This window comes from Amblyomma mixtum, chromosome 2, assembly GCF_055824585.1.
Source record: "Amblyomma mixtum isolate Tamu chromosome 2, ASM5582458v1, whole genome shotgun sequence".
Classification (NCBI taxonomy): Eukaryota; Metazoa; Arthropoda; class Arachnida; order Ixodida; family Ixodidae; genus Amblyomma; species Amblyomma mixtum.
Genome location: NC_143013.1, coordinates 9,561,624 through 9,583,103, shown reverse-complemented (window position 1 = coordinate 9,583,103; position 21,480 = coordinate 9,561,624). Strand labels below are relative to the sequence as shown.

The 21,480-nt window shown below is 50.4% G+C and overlaps 1 long non-coding RNA gene across 2 annotated transcripts in view; it reads right to left on the bottom strand.

Annotated features, from left to right (window-relative positions):
- Positions 1-2,227: 2,227 nt before the first annotated feature.
- LOC149358355 (uncharacterized) overlaps positions 2,228-21,480 on the bottom strand; it is a 160,850-nt gene continuing 141,597 nt past the window's right edge. Inside the window, exons 1-3 of one of the 2 annotated variants that reach the window (XR_016288231.1) lie at positions 5,044-5,276; positions 3,775-3,867; positions 2,228-2,346 (exon numbers count right to left, since the gene is read on the bottom strand). This is a non-coding gene — a long non-coding RNA (uncharacterized LOC149358355). Of the gene's footprint in view, positions 2,347-3,774; positions 3,868-5,043; positions 5,277-21,480 lie in introns of those variants that run through there. The other variant, XR_016288232.1, reaches the window with a different exon arrangement.

The following is a 21,480-nucleotide window of genomic DNA, read 5'->3' as shown; positions in this document are numbered from 1 at the left end:
TTGAAACAGCACAACGATCAATAATAATGCTCCGAAGTTCAGTCGCATATGCAGTTATAGATGTCATATTGTGAAACGAGCTTCTTGTTCTATTGCACAGAGAAGATAAATAATGATTTGCACTTCAGGCGAATATGGAGATATAAATATCATATTTGTGGAACGAACTTCTTGTTCTATTGCACTGAGAAGGGGAACACGAAAACTGAAAGTCACTCTATAAGTCACTCCACGTTTCTCCACGTAAGTCACTTCACATTTTGTTAGATCGCAGTGCAAGTCCATCACGCTTGATCTCGTTTAGTATTACCAGAGTTTCAGGTGTTATTGTGTAGCCGTCCTACCCAGTATCTGTCGCCAAGAAGCTGGGCGTATTTGGCTAAAACCGCTTAGGTGCATAGCAGCCTATGTTATTTAGGCCGTGTGTGTCGCGCTGTAGAATTTGCAGTCATTTTGTTCTACTTCAGCCATGAGTTCAAGTATTAGTGTGTTTTTAAGTCATGTCTGGGTCTTATATGTGACCTGGCCTTCAACCCGCTTACTCGCAGCCCGAACATTTTAAAAGCACTACCTGGCACCGGCGATGACAACTGCTCTCCAATCATTCAACGATGCATGCTATATTGGTTTTCAAAGCAAAAACAAAAACCCAAACTGAAAGCAAGCAATCCTAAAACCTTGAAATTTCATTGTGAAATTTTCGATGTTTTTTTCCATTTTTTCTCGTCTGAAAAAAAAACGAAAAAAAAAACGGTTTTTTTCCAAAATTGCAGTGTTTTTTTCAGGCCTTCACATCTCTAGTTGATAGGCCATTCGGATGATCGAGAAACCTTCGATGCAGATAGACTGACTCATTCACCGAGGGATTGTCCTCCGTTGTGCTTTTAGTTCATCGAGCAAGATAAAAAAAAAAGCGAAGAACAAGCAGTCAGTGTCCGTTAAACACTGCTACACAAGAATTGGCGCCAGATGCACAAAACCTGCGTTACGTAACAGCACGGCGGGATGGGCCATGCACGGCAGCTGGCCATTCCTATATACCCGGCGAAGGAAGCTCCGATTAGTCACAAAACTTACGCGATAGAATCTTTGAGAATTTTCCCCTTGGTGCCTGAGCCGTATGCGTGCGCGGCATTACGATATGTTGGAGGGTTATTCAAGCGGTCTTGGAAGCATCCTTCGCGGTATCAAATTCCTTTAAGCATTGAATGACTGGAGGATCTACTGTCATTGCTTTACGCTTTCCACTGCTGCTGGCAAAGTGAAAGTGCGCCCAGTGCGTCGTAGCATCGGCTATTAAGCACGACCAACAAGAATGTACCACCGTTCTGCGTCAGAAATCCAGCTGCCAACTCAAGCTTTCACTTGTGCCTTCCTGCCATCGTTACCCCTAGATGGTTTGGTTTGTTGGGGTTTAACGCCTCAAAGCAACTCAGACTATGAGGGACGCCGTAGTGAAGGGCTCCGGAAATTTATACCACCTGGGGTTCTTTAACGTGCACTGACATCGCACAGTACATGGGCCTCTAGAATTTCGCCTACATCGAAATTCGGCCGCCGCGGCCGGGATCGAACCCGCGTCTTTCGGGCCAGCAGCCGAGCGCCGTAACCACTGAGACACCGCGGCGGGTAGAATAATTCCGTGGAACTTCTATCGAGTAGCTGAAAGCACCATTATTTCCTTCGTTCATAACCTCCCCTACCCTCCTATCTTCCGACCCAAACGAAAAATTTTCCGTGGGAATACTGTACTGCCCCCCCCCCCCCCCCCCCCCTTTTTATTAGCGAGGAAAGTTCAAGAACTAGATTGTGCAAATTGTAATGCCCGGCCTTTTCTCCAAGCGCTGCTTTCAGCGCTACCGCCGTTTCGAAACTGGCTTAAAGGCTCTGTGCCAAACGCGCTTGCTTCGTTTTCCTTCCAGAACCCGTGCGCTTGCACCCAGTGCAGATTACCAAGCTAATGACTGTGTGACCATTTCAGCAGAAGGCCTGTCTGAGGAGTTTTTCACACTCTGGTGACGGGATGACCCCCGCTCCCTCCTTGTAGTGACGTCAAACGTGGGCGCCTAGCAAACTCGGCCACGAATCGGCCGTTTGAGGAACGGTTTCCGTAACCGCTTTGCAAAAGGCAGGGAGTTATGGCCAGCCCGCTGCAAGAAGGAAGGAAGGGAAAACTTTATTTTCACTAATGGTTTTTCCTGCGGTTTGGGGGCATCTTCAGAGACGTCTTGGTTCTACCCCCAGGAGCCTTCTCTGCCGAAGTCGTCCGCCTCTAATAAGTGGTCGGTTGCCCTCAGTCCAGGGCTCCGCTGGCCACTGCCGCCCGTTGAGTTCGCTGTGCCAGACCTTGTTGGAAGAAAAAAAAAAATTCTGGGGCACTTTGACTGTCTAAAGTGCGTAGAGGGGGAAGCGTTTTCCGCACCACTTTGACTGCCTCTGTGGCACTGCTGACGCCACCACTGGATGACATCACACGTAATAATGACTGATTTTTAAGTAATGACAGATTATTAATTAATGGTTAATTATGGATTAATGACTAAATGCTAATTAACTGCTAATGAATGACGCTAAAGCTTCGCCTTTAGGAGTGGAACGCGACAGCGTGTTGTAGTGCTGCCAGGGAGTCCACGGAACGCCGCCACCCGTTCGACGCGATGCCTTGCACTTTGAATGCAACGCTTTCTGAGGGAAGGAATTGGCGCAGTAATTCTCTGTCATCTCGGTGGACACCCGAACCGCACTTTAGAGGAAGGGTGGAAGTGGGAGTGAAAAAGAAAAAGAGGGGCCGTATTGAAGAAAATGAAAATTTTATTTGAGGAGAGGAATATATAGAGAGAGAGGGGGGGGGGGGGGGGGGGGTCGATCGGCGTCACCCGCTCCTCGGAGAATGACGTCACCCGCTCCTCGCGCATGCGCAGCTTGGCCTTTCCAGAGCTCCACGAAATGGCTCAGCGACTAACGTAGTGTTGCTTTCGCAAAAAAAAAAAATGTAAGGAAAGGTCGTATTCCTTGCATTGTTGCCCAGGCACGCAATCACTGCTGCTTCCAAGCGGCAAAACTGTGGTCGGCCAAGATTAGGGCGAGCAGTTTGACAGTCTAAAATTACTCAGCTCAGCCGCCTCTACACCGAGCATTAGGATTCACCTTGGTATCAGATCGGCCATTCATCGACTTCGGGCCGACGTGTACAGCGCACACATTTGTGACTTTGCCAATTAACTGAGATTGTTCATCCATGAACGGGAAAAATTCGCGGTATCCATTAGTGCAAACAATATTAGTGGCATGACTTTTGCTTGAAACGGGTGCTCCTTCAGTTAATTCCCGCGTAACTGAGCCCATTATATTGAAAAACTGGTTAGCTTTCTCGCTGTTTTGTTAGGCTCACTTATGGTGCACAAACTCACTTGGCCAATTTCTTGCGGTCCATTCACACTGCAATGAGCAAGCTGCGGTCAGAAAGGTAGAAACAAAAATAGCCGTGCGTCGCGACAACAGCATCCGCCGTTGCAAGACGAGAGCTCCGTCAGCAACAGATCTACCGGTAGTACTCACGCTGCCTACCGCAAGCGTATCGTATTTAGCGCACGAAGGTCTTAAGGCACAGCTAGTGTGTCGAGTAAATGTATGAATTTCATGAGCACGGCTTTAGTGCTGCCCGAAATGAAGTTTTCTTGAAGCGATTGCAAAGCATTATAAATAATCAGTTACTTAATTTTGTGAACACCTGTTAGTTGAGCCCGGCTGGCATCTCAGGCGGGTCGCACCTACCTTCCGACGTCGCCGTCGTCAGCATCCAGTCCGGAGCACACGCTTGGGCCGGGCTTGCACTCTGCCTGGTGCGTGGCCGACCGTGCGCTGTCCCTGGAGCGAGCACGAGTGGTCGGTCAGGTTGCTTGCCGGCCAAGGAACCGCATTTGGCCATTGCTCGGCGGTCGGCCAATGCCGCATGGGAAAATCTCACTCGCCCCGCGTCAGATTGAAGTTATAGCCTATATAGCTTCTAATGACAAATAATAATAATAGTTTATTTAGCATTCACTTAGCAACCTAACCGAACCTAACCTAACCTAACCTAACCTAACCTAGCCTTACCTTACCTTACCTTACCTAACCTAACCTAACCTAACCTAACCTAACCTAACCTAACCTAACCTTACCTTACCTAACCTAACCTATTCTAACCTAACCTTACCTTACCTCACCATACCTTACCTAACCTATTCTAACCTTACCTTACCTTACCTTACCTTACCTTACCATACCTTACCTTACCTAGCCTAACCTAGCCTAACCTAGCCTAACCTAGCCTAACCTAGCCTAACCTAGCCTAGCCTAGCCTAACCTAACCTTACCTTACCTTACCTTACCTAACCTAACCTAACCCGACTTAATCTGGGTAGAGAAAGGCAGCACTACCGATACGACGAAGGCTGGCTGTCCCTAAGTTTATTCTCACTAATCTCACTGATCTAAGACTAAGTTTATTCTCACTAATCTGTGCCTGTAGGAAACATTGCCATCTACTCCCAGACGGAACATCACGGAGAGCTTTTCGTTATTGACGTCCGTAGTTTGAACCTAGTGACAGAAAAATCTTTATTTTGAAATTAACTTCCCACGCAATAACGTATTTTAATGCAAACACATGAACAGAGCCACACCGAGCCACATAATCGATTTTTACTAAAAAACTAAAATTCCATTCAGTTACACACAGTGTTCCTTCAAGATCTCTATCTATTTAAATGCCAGAAAATAAATAACAGCAAACCACTCTGGCTGATATAAAACAGTTTTTTCGGCGTACGTAACAGAATCGTTCGGCCGCGCACCGCAGTGGAGAGGAGAGCTTGCATTACCGAAGGAGCGGACGTTTCGGCGATGAACAGCGCAACCCTCTCCGCGATCGCTCGGCAAGTGCTGCCATCTCTGGGTTTTCTCCAACGCTAGCGTGCATACGGCATCTGGGCGTCTCGCGGTCGGCGAAAGCAGCCGCAGCTGGGTGCAAATGGTGCTCCCCTTTTTCGCAACGCTTACCCCGTCCCGCCCGGGCTACCCGGTTGTTGTCGTTGGCTCGTTTGCTGTCCTGCGGTGCGACACCGCTTCGCGAGGGTCTCGGGTGGCACATTCTTCCGGCTCGCCAGCCCCGTTGATGCCCGCTTGAGTGAAATATGCGCGTGACGAAACGGAAAGAACCGGCGTCGTCGGAGCCGCGCTGGTGTTGCTCGCCGGGCTGGACTCATTTGGGGTGACGGAGGAGTCGGGGAGATTGTTTAATTCTTTTTCTTTTAGCTCGCTGTCACTTCGGCGCTGTTCTTGCACCCCTTCCCCCCCTCCCCCCGTCCCGTCCCTCCCCGCGCGTTTGACATACGCTTGTTTTCAGCTGAGCGATAAATTTTTTTTTACCCTGCTCAATTCCAGCCGTCAGAACGAAGCGAGGTCAGCTGTGTGTCGCTGCTGCACGACGACCCTCGCGGGGACTTTTGTGCTCGTGTGTTCGTCGCAGGATGAGATGAGTAGGTCACGCCCGCATCGCTCGAGCGACGCGGACTATAAAGAAGGTCTCATACCACGGCCGAACTCGCGGACGTCACGCCGTGATGTCATGCCCAGCCGGCAGGCCCTCAGCCGGCATTCCCACCATGGATAAGAACGAGAGACCACGGAGCGGCCCAACTCTCGACAGCTGGGCCGCAAGGGTTACTGCACGCCACTTGCTCTGGCAAACCAACTCCATTCATGCATGTCGAATGTTAATTCTCATTCTCCTGCGCATATCATTCTCCGCCGCTGCCCGCGACAAGCGGATAGACTCTTTTGCGTGAGAAAAAGGCTTCGCGCAACCGAAACGGCCGGCAGCTGTGCAACCGCAAAAACAAATACTACGAGTTTCAATGCGTGTCGAATAGGGGTTGTAAAGGTTAGGGTTGAGCAAGTACACGTAGTTTCATATCGTTGCCATTTGTTTACCAGCTTATGTGATGCTGTGTAAGTATCGGCGGCACTTAGCGAATCGGTGAGTGGCAAGCAGTCAATTCCCTGTCATCGCTGTCCGCCAGTAACAAAAAACGAAGTGAACCATCGCCTGCTATATTTATTTTCAATAGGCTGTAATGTGCAGCTGCCAATTGCCAGAAATAAGTCCACCTTTTATGCAAAAAAGAAACGAAAACAAAACTGTTATGGTTGCGTGATGTACCGGTCGTAATGTACACAGAGTTCAGCACTTCTTTTTTTGTCAAAATGCGATTTAGACCGCTGTGCGTGCGCATTAGAGCTTAACACAGCTTGTTGCAAAAGCATATGACAACAAAATCCCAATTCTGTGCTCTAAGCAGCAATACCTTTGACAACAATGCCAGTGATAAAGGCAGGCAATGTGTGTGTTTCGCATATAAAGCTTTTATTTCCTACCTCGCATCGTCTGCTGTGGTGGCCTAGTCATATCCGCGTACTGCTCCTAATCCAAATGTTGTCGGTTCGAATCCTGGTGTTTTCATGTGTGTTTATTTCTGTTTCCTTTACCGTTGTTATAAGTTTAGGTTTAGGTTTATGGTTTAGGTTTATGGGGTTTAACGTCCCAAAGCGACTGAGGTGGTGGTGGTGGTGGTGAAAAACATTTATAATGCAATAAATATTTACAGAGAGGTGATTGGGGTAGGCCCTATTGGCCCTTTCCCCTAACAATACTAGGTGGAGCCCCTATTCCGGGGCCCCATTGGCAAGCAACGCCGCCCGCGTCCGGTGAACCAAGGCCTTTTGGGTCTTTAGGTCCTGACAGCCGAGCAGGGCCGCCTCCCAGTCCTCTCTGGTGGGGTTGGGGTTGGGGGGGATAGATGGGTTTGACTGACACGCCCAAACCATGTGGAAGGTGTCAGCCACCTCCCCACAGAACTGGCACGCGCCATCAAAGGATGGATTGAAATGTTTAAGCACCGCCGGGCACAGTACAGTGTTGGTAAGAATTTTGATGAGGAGGCGCTCGTCAGCGCGATCCAGACCCTTACAAGGGGCCGGGTAGCGCCGGTGCTCCTCCTTGTAGTAATCGGTGATTTGTTTGAATGTAATGGCCAGATTGTCTGATTGGGAGTACCCTTCCAAGGACAGGGAGATAGCCCGGGGAGAGAGTGCGCGGGCGGCCTGATCGGCCTGTTCGTTTCCCTGGAGTCCCTGGTGACCGGGGGCCCAAATCAGGTTGCGTGGAGTTGGATCTTCAGATCGACAGCTATATTCCAGTATGCGCCAGGCAAGCGGGGGAGCCCAGCCCAACTCGTAGTTCCGACAGGCCCCTCGCGAGTCGGTGATGATGTGTTTCGACTTGGGAGTAGTGAGAGCAAGAGCAATGGCAATCTCCTCCGCGTGTGTTGCGCTGTAGGCTTTGAAAGTGAGCCCGTTGACTGTGTTTGTGTTGTGTACGACTGCGGCCGTGTACCACGCCCCGTGGTGTGGGCCGGCAACGTCCACGTAATACACATGTTGTTGGTTACCATAGTATCGCGCCAACGCTTCCGCGCGCGCCTGGCGACGACCGCTATGGTCTTCTCTGGACATGTTGCGGGGAAGGGGTCGGACCCGGAGGGCGCGTCTCCAGGGTGCTGGCACTCTCTCCCTTTCCTCAATATGGTAGTCATGTTTGATGTGTAGCCGGTCCAAGAGGCGGCGACCGGACGTGGTCTGTGCAAGACGCGTGTATTGGTTGACTAAGTGGGCCTCTCGAAGCTCCCGAAATGTGTTCACCACGCCTAAGGCCAGAAGTCGCTGGTTGGACGTGGTGACCGGGAGGTCGAGAGCCCGCTTGATGACTTTCCGGTGGATGACCTCCAGTTGGTCATCATCATGTTTGCGCAGGTGCAAGTAGGGGGTTGAGTAGAGGATTCTACTCGTTACGAAAGCATGGGCAAGCCGCAGTGCATCCTTGCTTCGTAATCCGCCCCGCTTGTTGGAGACCCGGCGGACCATGCGGCCCACCTGGTCTCCCACCGTGCGAAGTTTGGCTAGGGTGGTGTCGACTCTGCGTTGGTGGTGTATGAAGAGACCAAGGACGCGGATCTCCTTGGACTCCCGGATCGGTCCCGAGGGGAGACTGATGCAAAGCGGAGTTGTGTCCCGAGGGGAGGGACGTATGTGCACAAATTCTGATTTAGACGGGGCGCACTGGAGTCCGCAGTAGGCCGCGTAGTCGTCGACTAGGGTCGCCGCTGCTTGCAGGCAGGATTCCATGTGGCCCAGGTTACCTTGCGTGGCCCAGATTGTAATGTCATCCGCATAAAGAGCGTGATGTATCCCGGGCAAAGAGGACAATTTGGAGGGAAGATGAAGCATTGCCAAATTGAAGAGGAGGGGAGACAGGACCGCGCCTTGAGGTGTTCCCCTCGAGCCGATGGTGTATGGCCCGTGTTCCGCATCTTGTATGCGTATGTAGGCTTGACGGTCTGTAAGAAATTGTTTTATGTAGTTGAATGTTTTGTGGCCACAGTTGGTGTTACTGAGGTGGTCCAGGATTACTTCGTGTTTGACGTTGTCGAATGCGCCTTTAAGATCCAAGGCCAGGACCACCTTGTCGTTGTGGGGACATTCGACAGGATCTAAGATGTCGTGGTGAAGCTGCAGAAGTATATCCTGTGCAGACTTGTGAGGGCGAAAACCGAACATGGTGTCCGCGAAAGTGTGCTGTGTTTCGAGAAAATCGGAGAGTCTGTCGCGCACCATCGTCTCCATCAGCTTGCCGACACAAGACGTGAGGGAGATGGGGCGAAGGTTCTCCACATCAATAGGTTTGCCGGCTTTCGGAATAAAGGTCACGAGAGCCGATTTCCAATCGAGAGGGAGAGGAGTCTCTCCGTCCCAAATGCTATTGATGTATTTGAGGAGCGCGGCGTAGGCTGCGTCGGGAAGGTTGGCCAAGAGCTTGACCGTAACCTTGTCGCGCCCGGGTGCAGTGCCCCGCTTCATTTTGCTCAAGGCCGCCCGGAGGTCGTGGAGCTGGAACGGCTTGTCCAGCTCCGTGTTCTCTTCGCCTGCATACGAGTACGCCGCCTGCCGGGGGTCCTTAGTGGTGCACAGGTAGCGATCCCTGAGCGTGTGCGCTAGTTGTTTTGTCGTTCCTGTAAAGTTGTGCAAGGCCCTATGTAATTGGCGTTGGGTTTCTGTGCGTGTTTGTATTGGATCGATGAGAGCGCGGAACAGGCGCCACGTGTTGCGGCCAGACATCTGGCGAGCAGCCGCGTTGCACCGGTCCACCCAGTTAGTGTCGGCTAGCTGAGTAGCATATTCCGCTGCCTGTTGTGTGAGTTCGAGGATGCGGTTCTTTAGGCGTCTGTTATGTTTCTGTTTCTTCCATCGCTTCGTGAGGCTGCGACGGGCCTCCCAAAGGTGGAGAAGGTGGTTGTCCACGTCTGTTTGTGTTTCTGTAAGCTGTATCTGCTGTTCGTGTTGTGTGAGTGTAGAAGTGAGCGATCTGGACCAGGCGTCGTATCCCGACTGGAGGGGGTCTACAATAGGTAGAGAGGTGCGGAAAGTCGTCCAGTCAGGGATACGAGCTTGTTTTAGTGGGCGTTTCAGGGGACGCATGTAAATGGTTGTGTTGATTATACAGTGATCACTACCTAGAGTGTCCTCTGTATTCAGCCAGTCGGCATGTCGTATGTTGCGTGTAAATGTGAGGTCCGGGCAAGTATCTCGTTGAATGGAATTGCCGACACGTGTTGGGTTGGCGGGGTCAGTGTGCAGGGTGAGTCCAAGTGTGGAAAGAAGTTCCGCAAGCTTCCTCCCACGCCTGTCCTCCCGGGGGTATCCCCATAGCCTGCTCGGGGCGTTGAAATCGCCGACGATTAGGAGGGGATCCCTACCCGCCACCTGCATAGCTTGAGTGAAAATTTCATTGAACGTGACGTTGTTAAGTTTCGGTGGGCAGTAAATATTTAGAATGTGTACAGGTGGGTCAGACCGCTTTAGGGGCAGCACTGAAACCATCGTGTATGGGAAAGACGGTGTTGTGGGAAGTGTGACCTCCTGCGCAGTGTATCGCTTGTGAACAAGTATACATGTCTGCGGGTTGTGTTGAAATGTAGTGTAGTTTGTTAGTTTGGCACCGGCGCCGGGTTCCTGAAGGGCAACCACGGCGACGAGGAACTCAAGGTTCTCAAGATAGAGGCGGAGATGAGTCCGCTTCTTGTGGTCCTTGAGACCTCGGCAGAGAGACGCCGTAGTGAAGGGCTCCGGAAATTTCGACCACCTGGGGTTCTTTAACGTGCACTGACATCGCACAGTACACGGGCCTCTAGAGTTTCTCCTCCAAAGAAATTCCAGCCGCCGCGGCCGGGATCGAACCCGCGTCTTTCGGGTCAGCAGCCGAGCACCATAACCGCTGAGCCACCGCGGCGGCCGTTGTTATAAGTGCCAAGCTCTGTTGGAACCCCGCTCTAAATTACGCTGGGAATCGCGCGTCGTGTGTGCTTTTTCATTGAACGTCTGCTCCCGGGGACTAACTGCTGCACCGCTTTCCAAGGGGATCAACAGTTACACCCTTTGCACTTAGTCCCGAAAAGGACGAATGCCAGTAATAAGCACGAGAAAAGAGTCAATGCGGAACACATATCTCATACATCATGCCACGACACAACAAAGAACTTGAAAAAATACAATGAATAACACAACACTAAGACTGAGTACCACTCCGGTTCATACTCGGTCTGGGCATACAATTCTGTTAGTTGTACAATCATTCTACAGAAACGGTCTTTAGAAAAAACAACACATCCAAAATGTCGGTACATCATGCGTGTTTTCCACAGGCTGTGTAATCCAATTAAAATTAGCATATCTAAGGGTTCATCGACAAATGGCATTGCAGTGAGAAATCTTACAGAATGTGGCGTGAAATATAGTGGCAGACGATCACGCCTCATGTTAAACTGCAACACAGTCTCGCGCTTCTTCTTCTTCTTCTTCTTCTTCTTCTTCTTCTTCTTCTTCTTCTTCTTCTTCTTCTTCTTCTTCTTCTTCTTCTTCTTCTTCTTCTTCTTCTTCTTCTTCTTCTTCTTCACCTCTCTATAATGGCACATACCCACGTGGGGGGATTGGCCAAGGTATAGTGGTATACATAAGCTTCTTCTTCTTCTTCACCTCTTTATAATGGCACATACCCACGTGGGGGGATTGGCCAAGGTATAGTGGTAAGCTGTGCACTGCACATCGTCTTCTTCGTCAACTATAATAATGCTATCAAACTATTCATCGCTCTTCGAGCTGCGTGGTGGTAGCGACGCTGCATGCGTTGGCGTCGACAACGTTGTAGCAGAAACCCGGCAGTTGAGCAATACGCGTTAGCGTTCTTTCAGAAACGCGGCACGGGAGCATAGGCCGCCGGCGCGCATTGGGCAAATTGCCATTGACGATGAAAACGTTGAAGAAGAGCATAACTGGCTCCCTGGGCCAGTGAAAACCTCCATCGCGCTTTCAGGTACAGGCGCGGCCATAAGTAAGCGGAGCACGCTATTGCGTTCGAAGTGCAATCACGCTTTCTCCATCGGCAATGAAGAAACGTTGTCTGTCTACAAGAAAGCCCACCAACCTCCGCTACCAGCATGCGCGCACCACTGCTGGAAATTTCAATTAGGTGACGCGTGAAAAACATTCGAAGACAGTTGTGTGCTCCGTTTACTTCTGTCCGCACCTGTACGTGGCAGTGGTGTCCGCCTGCAGAAAACTGTGATTTCGCTCAATATTTCATGCTCGGCAATGCTGAACCGCCAGCCATTTTTTTCCCTGTTGGATCACAGACAGAGATGTACGGCGGCTCTGGCAGTTTTTGAGAGGAATTCATGATTTTGCTCACAGCGCAACAAGAACGGGGCACGAGACGAAGGAGTGACACAAACAAGCGCTGTCCCGTGTCGCGCTGTCCCGTGCTGCCTCATGTCCCGTTCTTGTTGAGCTGTGATGAATACCTACCAATTCGCCCAAATTTGCGCCTTGCTTTGGAGCGGAAGTTTGATCTCTCTTTTTTTACTGCAAAGAACGCCAAAGTTCTCGTCGATGTCACTGCTGCAAGACAAACTCTTCCTGCATTTCAGCTTAACACCCATACCACACTCAGACACTTCATTACTTGAGCTTCATGTGCATGCTGCGAACCCTTAAGTGAGGTTGCGAGTGTACTCCAAATACTTAGCCGAATTATTTCCGTTGGATTCAACCCCATTGGTCTATCCCAAGAAGACGATGGTGAAGTGGATCATTGACTTCAACACCAAGAGCTTGCAAATCACTCCAGTTTTTCAAAATACAGCTCCGATTATCACTAATGGCGACGTAGATGTAGAGAGACAGCTTCACCAAAAACTTACCCACTCAACGGCTGGCATATATTACTTTGCAAAAACAAATTTTCTATCCTGTGCCATCGTCGGGAGGAGGCGTAGGCATGAAATGCATTGCAGGAAAGGGGTGTCATATTTTAGAACGTCTCAGATGGCGGCAGTAGTATAGGCCAGGGCCCTTGATTGCAGAAGTCGCTTCTGTCCTGGCATGCAGCGCGCCCGTGGTCTCCATGGCTGCTCTCATGGCTTGAGCAACCTCGAGCCATAAGCCGCTTTTGGTGTTTTACGTGCTGTCGCGTTCAGCCGCTTCAGATTTTCGCGATTGACAGCGCACTCAACGTTGCTCTCTGCTTTCGCTGTTTGACGCTCCACAGCGCTCGCCCTCTTTTCAACGGCCTTGGCGATGCCTTTCCTTATGAAAATTGTCTATAGAAAATCTATAGACCTCTTATAGACACTATTGCTTTCCTATAGTTATTTATTTTTTCCTATTCATTGTCTATAGACATCCTATAACAAAAGTCCACTAAAAGTGCATGGCCATAAATCTATAGGTTGTCTATAGACTGTCTATAGGATTTGTATTGTCTATAGACTTTTCTCTAGGAATAGTCTAGCGACAGCCTATAGACTTTATAGACTGAAGTCAACGGACATTCTTTAGACTGTCTAAAGTCATTTTTGTAAGGGTTGGTCGCCTTCTCACCTTCTTGTGATGCTATACATAAAGCTGATACTGGTAGCATATTCTATCTGTCTCTTGACACGACTCGCACAATTGCACAGACGCTGAAGCACCACTGCTGCCTCCAAGCAGTTGAAAGAGCATAACGAACGGTTGAAAGATGAGGCGGATGATGATTTTCAGCAGCTATGGCGTAAGAGATCACTAAAACGCTAAGACATCACCCAAGCACAAAAGTCTCCCTAGCAATGCATATGCATCCGCCCTATTACAAGGATCAACCGAACCAGTGGAAGTGTCGAACGTGTGTACAGGTGGGTCACGTTAATCACTTTCTCAAACTGTTGAGACGTTGGCAACAATTTATGGCTATTTGTGTGCACCTTCTATTATGTTTATTTACATTTGAAATTGATTTTTAGTTTATATCTATTTATTTGTTTTCCTCGTCACCCTCGTCGCTTTACTTAACTTTTTTTTTTTTTTAACAAATCTACAATCTGGCCTCCGTACCCGAGCGGCGGCTAGCGGAATTAATAGAGACAGCGAGATGATAGCTGTACTCCTCTACATCCCCTCTTTGTCCCTTTTATTTCCTCGGGCCGCAGCTCGGGGGCTTAGCATATTAGATAGCAATTGCCGCGGCTAGCAGCACATTTTCCTGCCTTTTCGTGTTGAGCTTTAATAAACCACCGCTACTACTCTCACCAAAACGTTTGGAGGCGCCATGAATTAAGGCACCAAAAGACGAAGGTACACTGACCGCTCTGGTTCGAACACCACTCGGGCCTGAATTATTCTTTTTTTCTTTGCTGTCTACCATTCTGATGGAAAAGCTCGGAAGTTTTCGGATAAGTTAGTCTTCATGTTCGACCTCTTTTTCGCCGCGGTTTCCGGACGACGTTCGCCTAAATTTGCCTAGAATGGGAGCTAAAAGCACTTCGTGCTTAAAAGAACCATAAATTCGAACGGAGCGCCACGAATCCAAAATAGGCTATGATTCTTTTTGAGCATTTCGCACTTTTTTATTCACTGCTATCTTCTCCAATGCATCAGCGTTGTTGCACACGCAGCAGGAGCATCGCTTTTCACATATTTCTTTCCTTATTGCATAACTTGAAATAAGGACGAACGCGTATTACACACTAAACCCACCTCCACAGCCAAGCATCGGAGCAGAACTATAGAGAACGTACAAAAAAAAAACGCGAGGGGGGAGGGGGGGGGGGGGTGGAGAGAGGTACAATACAACTAGTCCGCGCAACGTGTGGATCACAACCAGTTCCTTTTACTTTGCGCAATGCCTCTTGTGTCCAGGCACCAGGCGCGCGGAGGCCCGTAATGACAGAGGCAAAAGACGGCGGGGGAAACCGGGAACGCAAGTTCCTTTTCAACGGCCCGGCACTCCATCCTACTTCTCCGCGTATTCCGAACCCCTTACGTCATGTGGCGAGCCAAGAAGCGCCAAGGGTGTACACACGCCGCTCGCGCTGGGCCCCGAAAATGGACCAACAATAACTTTCTTTCCTCCCCTCCCCCCACTGCCCGCTTGTGGGTCCCGCCCGGTTTTATAAAGCCGATACCGCTGCGCGCAAGAGAAACAAGTCAGAGGATGGCAGGGAAGGGGGGAGGGCTGGAAGGGCGCTTTAGGATGGCTCGCGGAGAGTGCAAGCTGGCCTACACGAGGGAGCAAAGTAATTTACGGTTATATTCGGGGAACTTTTCAAAACAGGCCTCTCGCTCGCTACGCCGCTGTGTGGCGCGCGGGAAGAGCCTGCGATGCAGGGCCTATGTATCGCGGGGTTCCTATGCCGCCGTCACCACTGGCGCTCATGACTGGCGCTGTGGTAGAGACCGCAGTCAGCTGGAGACTGCGGTGGAAGAGGGGGGATATCAGAAGGGAAGGCGCCGCGAGCTGTAGTTTACGATCTCCAGCCAGCAGGGCTTCAGTGCCGGCTTCCCTCCTGAACCCGTTTTATTTCTCTTCTTCTTTTTTTTTCAGAGAAAGATTCCTTTGTTTTACGTCCGCAGCCAGTTAGGAAGCGGCGCCGGTCCCTTTGCCCGTCCCATCTTCCTCGCGTGCGCTGCGTTGCAACAACTTCCTACACAACGGCCACCGCCGGCTCTGGAGCGCCGTTCCATGCATGCGAGGTGGTGGAGAGACGAGTGGAAGCTGGATCCCGTCTTGCTTTCGAAATTTCCAATGAGGAAGGAAGACATGCAAACTGTCGTCGTTGTCGTCGCTGGAGGAGAGGGCAACGGAAGAAAACACGAAGGAAAACAAGGAAGGAAGCAACAGCAGCTGGACTTTGAAGCGCAGCGGGTGGCGGTTCATATACGGCGTCAATCTCTCTTTCTCTCTCCTTCTACGTTCAAGATTCTCGGGTTGTTCAGGCCAGAGCCGCGTCGTAGGAAACGCACTCCCGTGTGTGTGCAAGCACGCGTTTGTGTGTGTGTGTGTGTGTGTGTGTGTGTGTGTGTGTGTGTGTGTGTGTGTGTGTGTGTGTTGCCCAACAACCTTCTGTGGGAAGCGATGTTGCGCGTTAGCGTCCGGAAGGCGCGCTTAGGGTTCCTTTTCTCTTTCACATGAGTATATAGTAGGCTAGCGGGCGAGAAAGGGGAGGGGGTTAAGCAGAGAAATGGGTGGCCTGTCTTGCTTTTCGTGCCGCCTAGTGGATTGCGCAATCCTTGCCGAGCGGTGATGCCAACCCGGCACGGCAGAAACACGCGCCCCGCTCCTGTAGCGAGAGCCGCGCCCTCTAGCGCTAGCCACGTAAGAGGGGTTTCTGCGGGGCCACTTGGTGCGGAGATTTCGGCATCGCTGGCACAGCGCGGGCTGTTTCATTTTCGTGGAGGTAGAGCTCCGTGACGAAGAACGAGAACTGAAGAGCAACCAGGGCTCGCTCACGCCATTCTCTTGCCCATGGTGTCACTCTTACATCACCCCACCCCCCTCACTTTTCTTCATTCCTTTCTTTTAAAGGAGGTTCGCTGCGTCACATTTCAACAAGTCGTAATCTATGTTCCAGCATCTGTCATTTTTTCTTTATTATTGAAATCCATTATTTCAACAGCAAGCACTTGTTGACCGACAGTTTACGTTAATTTTTACTTAGGACTGTCAGCAGGTTCTGTTTAAAATCTGAACTCTGGAACTTCCATCTGCACTTATGATAAATATTCAAAAAATATAGTGTACCAATAAATATTCCCCGCAGACAGGCACTTAGTTTCTTGACAACCTCTTTTCTTCTGACTTAAGTGCACACATGCACAAGTAGCTTCAACTGTCCTCGAAATACGAGTCAGAAAGCTCATTTGAAATCGAGTTCTAAGCTTCAGTAGGGTTGAAAAAGCTTTTTCCGCCACATTTCATATTGGTTTAGGCACGATTAAAAGTTTTAACACGGCCACAATGAAGTAGGCTGAAGCAGCGGCAGTCTACACCACTACAACGCTAGAATGCTAGTATGTTTTATCACTGCGGATGATTGGGGTTTTTTCGTAGCTTTAATGAAGTTTAACCTCGTTATAACGAAATAGAAAGGGGCACCGCGATTTCTTCGTTATAGACGTTGCTTCGTTATAGCGGCACGCGACCTTGGTTGCAACTGTCGCGTGGAAGTGGGCTTCCCTGCCACTTTCTATGACGAGGACAACAAAGCCGGCATTTAGTGTGCCGCCAAAGTGCGAGCTCGGCGCGTGGTCAAGTATACCTGCACCAGCCGAATATGTAAGCCTTGACAACGCGCCCGTGTCTTCCGTAGCCCGCTTAGGTTTCAGAGCCTGGGAGACGGGTCTTGGAGGAACGATGCCGTATAAGTCAGTGAGAGGCCTGTTTGGAAAGTTTAGCTGCGTTTTCTTGATACTGAATCCCATGCGAGCAGCTTTAAAAGAGGGCGCGCAGCGAAGCTTTCTTCACTAGTACCTGGTTTTGTTGGCTTCACTGCAAAAGTCGCATGCATGCGGGCAACAGCGCTTCGCATCACAGGAATTTCTTGCGGAGAATGCGTACGCCCGTCAAGGTTTTTGATGATGGCTGCCTTGTGGTCAACGGTAAATTGTGTTAAGTTATCGTTTTAAGCCGCTTGACCTTGTGAAATCAGCCGGACCTCGATACCGACAAGCACACCATACGCACTGCCCTTCGTTCTGCACACGACCACGCCGTGAAAATGAAAGCTAAACTGCGCGTGGAACTAGAAACATAGAGCCCGCTTGTAAAAGGCCTTTTTCAGCGAGGAGGTTCAAGAATGGACCAACTGCAATTTGCCACATTGAATCACTACGGAAATGTCAGGCACCGTTACAATTGTACATAACTAAGCGCAAAATGCCCTGTGGGCTTCATGGAGGTCCTTTATATCCGGTTGTAAAGAAATTTCACTTTGCAAAAATGAGGTATCGGATACATAGATTTATATGTGAGATTTCTAGGGTGATCGCTATTCATTCGTTATAACAGTTATTTCGTTATAAACCATGTCGTTATACCGAAGTTCGGGTGTAGGACCTTGGCCCCTAGTTGTGACGTTGTGATCAGTGTTTTCTAGATGCTCAACCCAGGGCGGAAAAAGTGCCTACGATTACCATCTGTGTACTGGTATTCGTGAGAATTCATGTACTTTCTTTGAAGAGGGTGTCGTGTGATGAAAGCTCATCATGTCGGAAGGTTGTTAGCTAGGTTAGGTATGCTTCCTATGCATAGCACGTCAGTGTGCTTAATTCTAACCATGCTGCCGTGGACAGGGGCCCACGTGAACTGAAAGGTGAAATGTGACATATTTCCTCACTGACCCCATTCCCGGTATCCTTCACCTGCGACCATTCTCGTATATTCAATGCGCCCCGAAATACAGACCGGCACTCACGTTGGAAACTAAAACCCATCCCCTATATATATCTAGGTTCTTGCCCAACTGCGAATGATCATAAATGACTGATTCCTTTCCCTGATGACACCTTTCAGCATAAACAGCATTAATTCGCACCTGAGTGACAAGATAAAGTTTATTTCTCTTTCTCCTCCAGAGCCCTGGATGCCCATTGGCCCCGTTATTTTGAGGCCGCCTCGGTAATTGTTTGGGGTTGCCAGATCCCCCATCGCAAGAAGTGCCTCAGCCTCGGTATACTGTATCTTTGCACTACCCGTTGCACTACCCGTATCTACGTCATTCTGGCGCATCTTCTCGGTGCAGTGTGTACCTTAAGTAGCTAGCATAATGTTATGAGGTCTTGTTCTCTGTTGTTGATGAACGAGTAAAACGAATAGCCAGCGTCAGAAAAACAGGTGCAAGCACACGCTGGTGTGTCATTCTTGCACCCGTCAGCTTAGAAATAAAAACAGTGGCGTGTGTTTGCTTGAAACCACATTCTTCTTCCGCCATCAAACACGCTCCCTTCCTCAGCTTCTTTACAAAGGGATTGCGCAAGGAGGCGACGCTTCCTTCCGCAAAGCCTCTCAGCGACCGAAGGGTCGGACCACACGCTCTTACGCAAAGGCCGCGGAGCGGAGCGAAGCGTCATCCCCGGTTCCCAGAAAAGCCAGCCACGCGAGCCTGAGAATTCGGGAAGCGCGGCTCCACACACCGTGGAGCGATGACCACGGTTGCAGCAACGACACTCGGGGAAGGGCAGACGAGGGGCATCATCTCCGGGTCAGCGGCGAAAGACAAGGGCTCCGGCAGAGTTCCAGAGCTGACCCCGCAGGGGGTTAAGATTGGGGGGGCATTTTGATGCCCTTTCAGAGCTCGGAGGCTGAAACTGGGCCGAGGGTGGAGGGGCAGAGGTAGTCAGGGGGGGGGGGGGGGGGGGGGAGGGGGGGGCTTCTCCAGGAAGGCCAAGAACAAGGAAGCCGACGGGGCAAACTAAAGGGCGAACAGGAAGAGAGCGCGCGCACGGGGGCCGTTGCAAATGACTGCGTCGGGCAGGCCGCAGCTGCCGGCTGTGGGGCAACAGCACGTGGCAGCGGTACAAGCATCCGAGGCGGCCAGCGGTGGAGCACCTGCGCCCTTTCGTCATGTCTCGCGACGACGTCGGCTTTTCCCGGCGGCTTTTCGCGGATCCCCCCACCCCCCCCCCCCCCCCCCCCTTCCTACTACGGCAGCGCGGAGGAAGTCGTCGGGATGGGCTCTCTTGCGACAGATCCTTCGCCCGCCCACACGGCAACGACGGACCGCCGCTTACGCAAGCCAGAGGATGAATGGCCGGGCGTTGTGCTTCCTTGTACTTGGTGAGGATCTCCGCCCTCACCCTCTCCCCCCTCCTTCCCTCTGATCGGGTTTTAGGCCATGCTGGGAAAATTTGCGTGCACTGATGCTGCATTTGGAGGCACGCGTGGGAAGACGTTCGCCTTGACCAGATGCATGTATAGTGGAAAGAACCCTTTTGTTCAAACCTGAACTGCAATCACTACAATCTAATAAGGAGCCATGATCATTCTCTGAAGTCTATATGGGTGCTTTTTACGAAGTTGTGTTTTCTGAGAAGGTTTAACCTACTGATATCTGATACGAGTTTCTTATATGTTCGCGTCACACTACAGGAGCATGCGCACAGAATCTTTGTTGGGACGTAGCCCAGCGAAACTTTCAAACATCCGCATAGTTAGAAGGTTAGTATGCAACACGGCACAGATTTCTCTTTTGCACGGCTTTCCGAAGTTCCTCTTTGGGCTTCGTTCAGTGGCCTAAGCGCTCTGGCGCCCCTCATTTTAAATCGTTATTTATCTTTAAGACCGTTCACTTCTGTCACTTCTGTGGGGCATTCAGGTTCAGCCAGCAACAGCCGCAAATTGAGCCCTTATCCTGAGCGAACCGCTGTCGAAATCAACTGGCGCCATCTGGCATGCGTGCGGCATACCGTTGCCTTCCACTGCACTGCACCTAACTCCAAGGCCCCGCTTCGTGTTACTGTGCGTGCGTGCTTTCGTATGCCGGCGTGCGAGCGTGGAGGGGCATTATCAGGCTGCACAGAGAGCAGCGGCGTGCCCTTGTCCTCCGGTAGTGCCGCCGCAACGCCTGAGCAGCAGGGGTGGCAGGATGGCGTGGCATTCCACCGGGGCGCGCCGATTTTTGAATCGGCGCCTCGCTTGAGTGACTCCGAGCTCCGCGTGACTTGCAAGCTTTCCCGGAGGTCTGCTGCTCTTTTCTTCCTGGAAGCGACCAGAATGGAAAGAGAGCAAGCGGTCCGTGACGCAAGCGCTGCGCTGTCACTGCCCGGCATATGTCACTGCCCTTCTTGTGGCCCCAGAAGACGGAAGAGAAAGGCAAAGCAGGGCTACGGTATACAAGCTACGTTATATAGCGGAAGGGAGAAGTTTGACAATTACACGCTGCTGCTACTTGAAGTTGTTTAATGGACACTGTGGTCCAGCGAAGCAGGCCGCAGTCTCTATGAGCGTGTGTCTATAGTCAGTCATGTAGCGATTCGCCAAGTTCGACCACGTGGAACAACGAGATATGTTCAGCACCCCATTTGGCAAGGAAAGGAAAGGAAAAAAAGAAAAGGAGGCAGTACATGGGCTAGTACCTGTTCCTTCAGAGCATAGTCTTCCCCATCCTATCCTTGTCAAAATCCTGCAGTAGGTATACGCCATTCATGTTTAATGACAAACAACGACTATGGAAGGTGGCAGCAACAGCCACAGTAAAAACAACTGATACTAATATTATTACTACTGCTACTACCATCACAACCACCACCACCACCACCACCACCACCACCACCACCATCACCACCACCACCACCACCACCACCACCACCACCACCACCACCACCACCGCCGCCGCCGCCGCCGCCGCCGCCGCCACCACCACCACCACCACCACCACCACCACCACCACCACGACTACTACTACTACTAGTACTACTACTACTAGTACTACTACTACTACTACCACCACCACCAGTACTGCCACTAGTACTACGACCACTACTACTGGCATTCCTCATAGGCTGATTTGCTTTGGGACGCTAAGCCCAGTAAAACCATGAAATCAAACTACTACTACTACTACTACTACTACTACTACTACTACTACTACAACAACAACAACAACAACAACAACAACAACAACAACAACAACAACAACAACAACAACAACAACAACAACGACATTTGCGGAACATCCGAAAGTTATTTGGTTGCACTGAACAGCGCAACATTAAAAAATTACTCGAATTATCGGCCTGGCTTGACACTGCACACTGCAAATTCGAAAAAGGAAGATGTGGCAGGGGCCTTGGTTTGAAACGATTATTTTCTCATCTATTATTTTCTGCCCCTGCGTCGTTTACCGATGCATTAGTGATGTAGGGGATAGGATTCACTGCGAACAAGTAATGGACTCGGTATAGCTAACGACTGCTGTTAGCAGCGCATATTCGAGTATGTTGTTCCGTATGTGCGCAGATGGTAATTTTATATTTTGTGGTTTTCTTTCTCGGACGAGCAGGTTGAGAGTATGT